This window comes from Lissotriton vulgaris, chromosome 4_1 (assembly GCF_964263255.1).
Source record: "Lissotriton vulgaris chromosome 4_1, aLisVul1.2, whole genome shotgun sequence".
NCBI classification, from domain to species: Eukaryota; Metazoa; Chordata; class Amphibia; order Caudata; family Salamandridae; genus Lissotriton; species Lissotriton vulgaris.
This window is the reverse complement of record NC_141691.1, coordinates 308032254-308041442: the sequence shown is the minus strand read 5'-3', so window position 1 is coordinate 308041442 and position 9189 is coordinate 308032254.

Sequence of the window (9189 nt, the reverse complement as noted above, 5' to 3'; positions counted from 1 at the left end):
GGTACAAAGTGACATGAGACACAGGCACAGAGTACCCTTTAAGCTAAGAGAGGCAAACTGTCAGCAGACACAGGTGACATTATTAAACAAATGTGAAAATGTAATTCCTTATTTCACACTAAAACTCAGTGTGATCATTGACCAAACTTTTAAAGCCAGACATTTTACCAGAAAACATTTACCAGAGTGACATGAGACACACACAAAGAGAGAAATGACACACAGAAAGAGAGAGATTGGGCAGGTGCAAAGTGACATGAGACACAGGCACAGAGTACCCTTTAAGCTATGGGAGGCAAACTGTCAGCAGACACAGGTGACATTATTAAAAAATGTGAAAATGTAATTCCTTATTTCACACAGACACTCAGTGTGATCCTTGACCAAAATTTAAAAGCCAGACATTTTACCAGAAAACATTAACCAGAGTGACATTAGACACACACAAAGAGAGAATTTACACTCAGAAAGAGAGAGATTGGGCAGGTACAAAGTGACATGAGACACAGGCACAGAGTACCCTTTAAGCTAAGAGAGGCAAACTGTCAGCAGACACAGGTGACATTATTGAAAAATTTGAGAATATAATTCCTTATTTCACACAGACACTCAGTGTGATCCTTGACCAAAATTTAAAAGCCAGACATTTTACCAGAAAACATTTACCAGAGTGACATGAGACACACACAAAGAGAGAAATGACACAGAGAGAGAGAGAGATTGGGCAGGCACAAAGTGACATGAGACACAGGCACAGAGTACCCTTTAAGCTAAGAGAGGCAAACTGTCAGCAGACACAGGTGACATTATTAAAAAATGTGAAAATGTAATTCCCTATTTCACACAGACACTCAGTGTGATCCTTGACCGAAATTTAAAAGCCAGACATTTTACCAGAAAACATTTACCAGAGTGACATGAGACACACACAACGAGAGAAATGACACAAAGAAAGAGAGAGATTGGGCAGGTACAAAGTGACATGAGACACAGGCACAGAGTACCCTTTAAGCTAAGAGAGGCAAACTCAGTGTGATCCTTGACCAAAATTTGAAAGCCAGACATTTTACCAGAAAACATTTACCAGAGTGACATGCGACACACACAAAGTGAGAAATGACACACAGAAAGAGAGAGATGGGGCACGTACAAAGTGACATGAAACACAGGCACAGAGTACCCTTTAAGCTAGGAGAGGGAAACTGTCAGCAGACACAGGTACATTATTAAAAAATGTGAAAATGTAATTCCTTATTTCACACTAACACTCAGTGTGATCCTTGACCAAAATTTAAAAGCCAGACATTTTACAAGAAAACCTTTACCAGAGTGACATGAGACACACACAAAGAGAGAAATGACACACAGAAAGAGAGAGATTGGGCAGGTACAAAGTGACATGAGACACAGGCACAGAGTACCCTTTAAGCTAAGAGAGGTAAACTGTCAGCAGACACAGGTGACATTATTAAAAAATGTGAGGATGTAATTCCTTACTTCACACAGACACTCAGTGTGATCCTTGACCAAAATTTAAAAGCCAGAAATTTTACAAGGAAACATTTACCAGAGTGACATGAGACACACACATAGAGAGAAATTACACACAGAAAGAGAGAGATTGGGCAGGCACAAAGTGATGTGAGACACAGGCACAGAGTACCCTTTAAGCTTAGAGAGGCAAACTGTCAGCAGACACAGGAGCCATTATTAGGAAATATAATTCCTTATTTCACACAGATACTCAGTGTGATCCTTGACCAACATTTAAAAGCCAGATATTTTACCAGAAAACATTTACCAGAGTGACATGAGACACACACAAAGAGAGAAATGACACACAGGAAGAGAGAGATTGGGCAAGTACAAAGTGACATGAGACACAGGCACAGAGTACCCTTTAAGCTAAGAGAGGCAAACTGTCAGCAGACACAGGTGACATTATTAAAAATGTGAAAATGTAATTCCTTATTTCACACAGACACTCAGTGTTATCCTTGACGAAAATTTAAAAGCCAGACATTTTACAAGGAAACATTAACCAGAGTGACATGAGACACACACAAAGAGAGAAATGACACCCAGAAAGAGAGTGATTGGGCAGGTACAAAGTGACATGAGACACAGGCACAGAGTACCCTTTAAGCTAAGAGAGGCAAACTGTCAGCAGACACAGGTAACATTATTAAAAAAAATTGAAAATGTAATTCCTTATTTCAAACAAAAACTCATTGTGATCCTTGACCAAAATTTTAAAGCCAGACATTTTACCAGAAAACATTTACCAGAGTGACATTAGACACACACAAAGAGAGAATTGACACTCAGAAAGAGAGAGATTGGGCAGGTACAAAGTGACATGAGACACAGGCACAGAGTACCCTTTCAGCTAAGAGAGGCAAACTGTCAGCAGACAGAGGTGACATTATTAAAGAATGTGAAAATGTAATTCCTTATTTCACACAGACACTCAGTGTGATCCTTGACCAAAATTTAAAAGCCAGACATTTTACCAGAAAACATTAACCAGAGTGACATTAGACACACACAAAGAGAGAAATGACACACAGAAAGAGAGAGATTGGGCAGGTACAAAGTGACATGAGACACAGGCACAGAGTACCCTTTACGCTAAGAGAGGCAAACTGTCAGCAGACACAGGTGACATTATTAAAAAATGTGAAGATGTAATTCCTTATTTCACACACTCAGTGTGATCCTTGACCAAAATTTAAAAGCCAGACATTGTACCAGAAAACATTTACCAGAGTGACATGAGACACACACAAAGAGAGAAATGACGCATAGAAAGAGAGAGATTGGGCGGGCACAGAGTGACATGAGACACAGGCACAGTGTACCTTTTAAGCTAAGAGAGGTAAACGGTCAGCAGACACAGGAGACATTATTAGAAAATATAATTCCTTATTTCACACAGACACTCAGTGTGATCCTTGACCAAAATTTAAAAGCCAGACATTTCTCCAGAAAACATTTACCAAAGTGACATGGGACACACACAAAGAGAACAATGACACACAGAAAGAGAGAGATTGGGCAGTTACAAAGTGACATGAGACACACGCACAGAGTACCCTTTAAGCTAAGAGTGGCAAACCGTCAGCAGAGACAGGTGACATTATAAAAAAAATTGAAACTGTAGTTCCTTATTTCACACAGACACTCAGTGTGATCCTTGACCAAAATTTAAAAGCCAGACATTTTACCAGAAAACATTTACCAGAGTGACATGAGACACACACAAAGAGAGAAATGACACACAGAAAGAGAGAGATTGGGCAGGTACAAAGTGACACCAGATACAGGCACAGAGTACCCTTTAAGCTAAGAGAGGCAAACTGTCAGCAGACACAGGTGACATTATTGAAAAATGTGAGGATATAATTCCTCATTTCACACAGGAACTCAGTGTGATCCTTGACCAAATTTAAACGCCAGACCTTTTACCAGAAAACATTTACCAGAGTGACATGAGACACACACAAAGAGAGAAATGACACATATAAAGAGAGAGATTGGGCAGGTACAAAGTGACATGAGACACAGGCACAGAGTACCCTTTAAGCTAAGAGAGGCAAACTGTCAGCAGACAGATGTGACATTATTAAAAAAATTGAAAATGTAATTCCTTATTTCACACAGACACTCAGTGTGATCCTTGACCAAAATTTAAAAGCCAGACATTTTACTAGAAAACCTTTACCAGAGTGACATGAGACACACACATAGAAAGAAATGACACACAGAAAGAGAGAGATTGGGCAGGCACAAAGTACATGAGACACAGTACCCTTTAAGCTTAGAGAGGCAAACTGTCAGCAGACACAGGAGACATTATTAGAAAATATAATTCCTTATTTCACACAGACACTCAGTGTGATCCTTGACCAACATTTAAAAGCCAGACATTTTACCAGAAAACATTTACCAGAGTGACATGAGACACACACAAAGAGAGAAATGACACACAGAAAGGCAGAGATTGGGCAGGTACAAAGTGACATGAGACACAGGCACAGAGTACCCTTTAAGCTAAGAGAGACAGACTGTCAGCAGACACAGGTGACATTATTGAAAAATGTGAGAATATAATTCCTTATTTCACACAGACACTCAGTGTGATCCTTGACCAAAATTTAAAAGCCAGACATTTTACCAGAAAACATTTACCAACGTGACATGAGACACACACAAAGAGAGAAATGACACACAGAAAGAGAGAGATTGGGCAGGCACAAAGTGACATGAGACACAGGCACAGAGTACCCTTTAAGCTAAGAGAGGCAAACTGTCAGCAGGCACAGGAGACATTATTAGAAAATATAATTCCTTATTTCACACAGACACTCAGTGTGATCCTTGACCAAAATTTAAAAGCCAGACATTTTACCAGAAAACATTTACCAGAGTGACATGAGACACACACAAAGAGAGAAATGACACACAGAAAGAGAGAGATTGGGCAGGTACAAAGTGACATGAGACACAGGCAAGAGTAGCCTTTAAGCTAAGAGAGGTAAACTGTCAGCAGACACAGAAGACATTATTGGAAAATGTAATTCCTTGTTTTCACACTAACACTCAGTGTGATCCTTGACCAAAATTTAAAAGCCAGACATTTTACCTGAAAACATTTACCAGAGCGACATGAGACACACACAAAGAGAGAAATGACACACAGAAAGAGAGAGATTGGGCAGGTACAAAGTGACATGAGACACAGGCACAGAGTACCCTTTAAGCTAAGAGAGGCAAACTGTCAGCAGACACAGGTGACATTATTGAAAAATGTGAGAATATAATTCCTTATTTCACACAGACACTCAGTGTGATCCTTGACCAAAATTTAAAGGCCAGACATTTTACCAGAAAACATTTACCAGAGTGGCATGAGACACACATAAAGAGAGAAATGACACACAGAAAGAGAGAGATTGGGCAGGTACAAAGTGACATGAGACACAGGCACAGAGTACCCTTTAAGCTAAGACAGGCAAACTGTCAGCAGACACAGGTGACATTATTAAAAAATGTGAAAATGTAATTCCTTATTTCACACAGACACTCAGTGTGATCCTTGACCAAAATTTAAAAGCCAGACATTTTACCAGAAAACATTTACCAGAGTGACATGAGACACATACAAAGAGAGAAATGACACACAGAAAGAGAGAGATTGGGCAGGTACAAAGTGACATGAGACACAGGCACAGAGTACCCTTTAAGCTAAGAGAGGCAAACTGTCAGCAGACACAGGTGACATTATTAGAAAAATGTGAAAATGTAATTCCTTATTTCACACTAAAACTCAGTGTGATCCTTGACCAAAATTTTAAAGCCAGACATTTTACCAGAAAACATTTACCAGAGTGACATGAGACACACACATAGAGAGAAATGACAAACAGAAAGAGAGAGATTGGGCAGGTGCAAAGTGACATGAGACACAGGCACAGAGTACCCTTTAAGCTATGGGAGGCAAACTGTCAGCAGACACAGGTGACATTATTAAAAAATGTGAAAATGTAATTCCTTATTTCACACAGACACTCAGTGTGATCCTTGACCAAAATTTAAAAGCCAGACATTTTACCAGAAAACATTAACCAGAGTGACATTAGAAACACACAACGAGAGAAATGACACATAGAAAGAGAGAGATTGGGCAGGTACAAAGTGACATGAGACACAGGCAAGAGTAGCCTTTAAGCTAAGAGAGGTAAACTGTCAGTAGACACAGGAGACATTATTGGAAAATGTAATTCCTTGTTTCACACTAACACTCAGTGTGATCATTGACCAAAATTTAAAAGCCAGACATTTTACCTGAAAACATTTACCAGAGTGACATGAGACACACACAAAGAGAGAAATGACACACAGAAAGAGAGAGATTGGGCAGGTACAAAGTGACATGAGACACAGGCACAGAGTACCCTTTAAGCTAAGAGAGGCAAACTGTCAGCAGACACAGGTGACATTATTGAAAAATGTGAGAATATAATTCCTTATTTCACACAGACACTCAGTGTGATCCTTGACCAAAATTTAAAGGCCAGACATTTTACCAGAAAACATTTACCAGAGTGGCATGAGACACACACAAAGAGAGAAATGGCACACAGAAAGAGAGAGATTGGGCAGGTACAAAGTGACATGAGACACAGGCACAGAGTACCCTTTAAGCTAAGACAGGCAAACTGTCAGCAGACACAGGTGACATTATTAAAAAATGTGAAAATGTAATTCCTTATTTCACACAGACACTCAGTGTGATCCTTGACCAAAATTTAAAAGCCAGACATTTTACCAGAAAACATTTACCAGAGTGACATGAGACACACACAAAGAGAGAAATGACACACAGAAAGAGAGAGATTGGGCAGGTACAAAGTGACATGAGACACAGGCACAGAGTACCCTTTAAGCTAAGAGAGGCAAACTGTCAGCAGACACAGGTGACATTATTAAAAAAATGTGAAAATGTAATTCCTTATTTTACACTAAAACTCAGTGTGATCCTTGACCAAAATTTTAAAGCCAGACATTTTACCAGAAAACATTTACCAGAGTGACATGAGACACACACAAAGAGAGAAATGACACACAGAAAGAGAGAGATTGGGCAGGTGCAAAGTGACATGAGACACAGGCACAGAGTACCCTTTAAGCTAAGGTTGGCAACCTGTCAGCATCACCAGGTGACATTATTGGAAAATGTAATTCCTTGTTTCACACTAACACTCAGTGTGATCATTGACCAAAATTTTAAAGCCAGACATTTTACCAGAAAACATTTACCAGAGTGACATGAGACACACACAAAGAGAGAAATTACACATAGAAAGAGAGAGATTGGGCAGGTGCAAAGTGACATGAGACACAGGCACAGAGTACCCTTTAAGCTAAGAGAGGCAAACTGTCAGCAGACACAGGTGACATTATTGAAAAATGTGACAATATAATTCCTTATTTCACACAGACACTCAGTGTGATCCTTGACCAAAATTTAAAGGCCAGACATTTTACCAGAAAACATTTACCAGAGTGGCATGAGACACACACAAAGAGAGAAATGACACACAGAAAGAGAGAGATTGGGCAGGTACAAAGTGACATGAGACACAGGCACAGAGTACCCTTTAAGCTAAGAGAGGCAAACTGTCAGCAGACACAGGTGACATTATTAAAAAATGTGAAAATGTAATTCCTTATTTCACACAGACACTCAGTGTGATCCTTGACCAAAATTTAAAAGCAAGACATTTTACCAGAAAACATTTACCAGAGTGACATGAGACACACACAAAGAGAGAAATGACACACAGAAAGAGAGAGATTGGGCAGGTACAAAGTGACATGACACACAGGCACAGAGTACCCTTTAAGCTAAGAGAGGCAAACTGTCAGCAGACACAGGTGACATTATTGAAAATGTGAGATTATAATTCCTTATTTCACACAGACACTCAGTGTGATCCTTGACCAAAATTTAAAAGCCAGACATTTTACCAGAAATCATTTACCAGAGTGACATGAGACACACACAAAGAGAGAAATGACACACAGAAAGAGAGAGATTGGGCAGGTGCAAAGTGACATGAGACACAGGCACAGAGTACCCTTTAAGCTAAGGGAGGCAAACTGTCAGCAGACACAGGTGACATTATTAAAAAATGTGAAAATGTTATTCCTCATTTCACACAGACACTCAGTCTGATCCTTGACCAAAATGTAAAAGCCTGACATTTTACCAGAAAACATTTACCAGAGTGACATTAGACACACACAAAGAGAGAATTGACACTCGGAAAGAGAGAGATTGGGCAGGTACAAAGTGACTTGAGACACAGGCACAGAGTACCCTTTAAGCTAAGAGAGGGAAACTGTCAGCAGACACAGGTGACATTATTAGAAAAATGTGAAAATGTAATTCCTTATTTCACACTAAAACTCAGTGTGATCCTTGACCAAAATTTTAAAGCCAGACATTTTACCAGAAAACATTTACCAGAGTGACATGAGACACACACATAGAGAGAAATGACACACAGAAAGAGAGAGATTGGGCAGGTGCAAAGTGACATGAGACACAGGCACAGAGTACCCTTTAAGCTATGGGAGGCAAACTGTCAGCAGACACAGGTGACATTATTAAAGAATGTGAAAATGTAATTCCTTATTTCACACAGACACTCAGTGTGATCCTTGACCAAAATTTAAAAGCCAGACATTTTACCAGAAAACATTAACCAGAGTGACATTAGAAACACACAAAGAGAGAATTTACACTCAGAAAGAGAGAGATTGGGCAGGTACAAAGTGACATGAGATACCGGCACAGAGTACCCTTTAAGCTAAGAGAGGCAAACTGTCAGCAGACACAGGTGACAATATTGAAAAATTGGAGAATATAATTCCTTATTTCACACAGACACTCAGTGTGATCCTTGACCAAAATTTAAAAGCCAGACATTTTACCAGAAAACATTTACCAGAGTGACATGAGACACACACAAAGAGAGAAATGACACACAGAGAGAGAGAGATTGGGCAGGCACAAAGTGACATGAGACACAGGCACAGAGTACCCTTTTTTTAGTTCAAGAAAATTTTATTAAGATAGACAAAATTGTCAATACAAAAAGCAGAGAGAAATACATCGTCATCAAAAAGATTAATAAACTAGGGCATTACAATAAATATCCTAACACAGTGAATGCAGGGGGAAAAAATAAAAATAAAATAAATAAATAAATAAATAAAGGAGGCTGGAAAATTTAAAATATACACTGGGGGAGGCTTGATAACATGGGAAAACAATGCAACTAAGCAGAAATGTAAATGGTAACGAGAAATAAGGAACTAAAGGCAATTCAGGGGGGTTTCGAACATTTACCAGAGTGACATGAGACACACACAAAGAGAGAATTGACACCCAGAAAGAGAGAGATTGGGCAGGTACAAAGTGACATGAGACACAGGCACAGAGTACCCTTTAAGCTAAGAGAGGCAAACTGTCAGCAGACACAGGTGACATTATTAAAAAAATTTGAAAATGTAATTCCTTATTTCAAACAAAAACTCATTGTGATCCTTGACCAAAATTTTAAAGCCAGACATTTTACCAGAAAACATTTACCAGAGTGACATGAGACACACACAAAG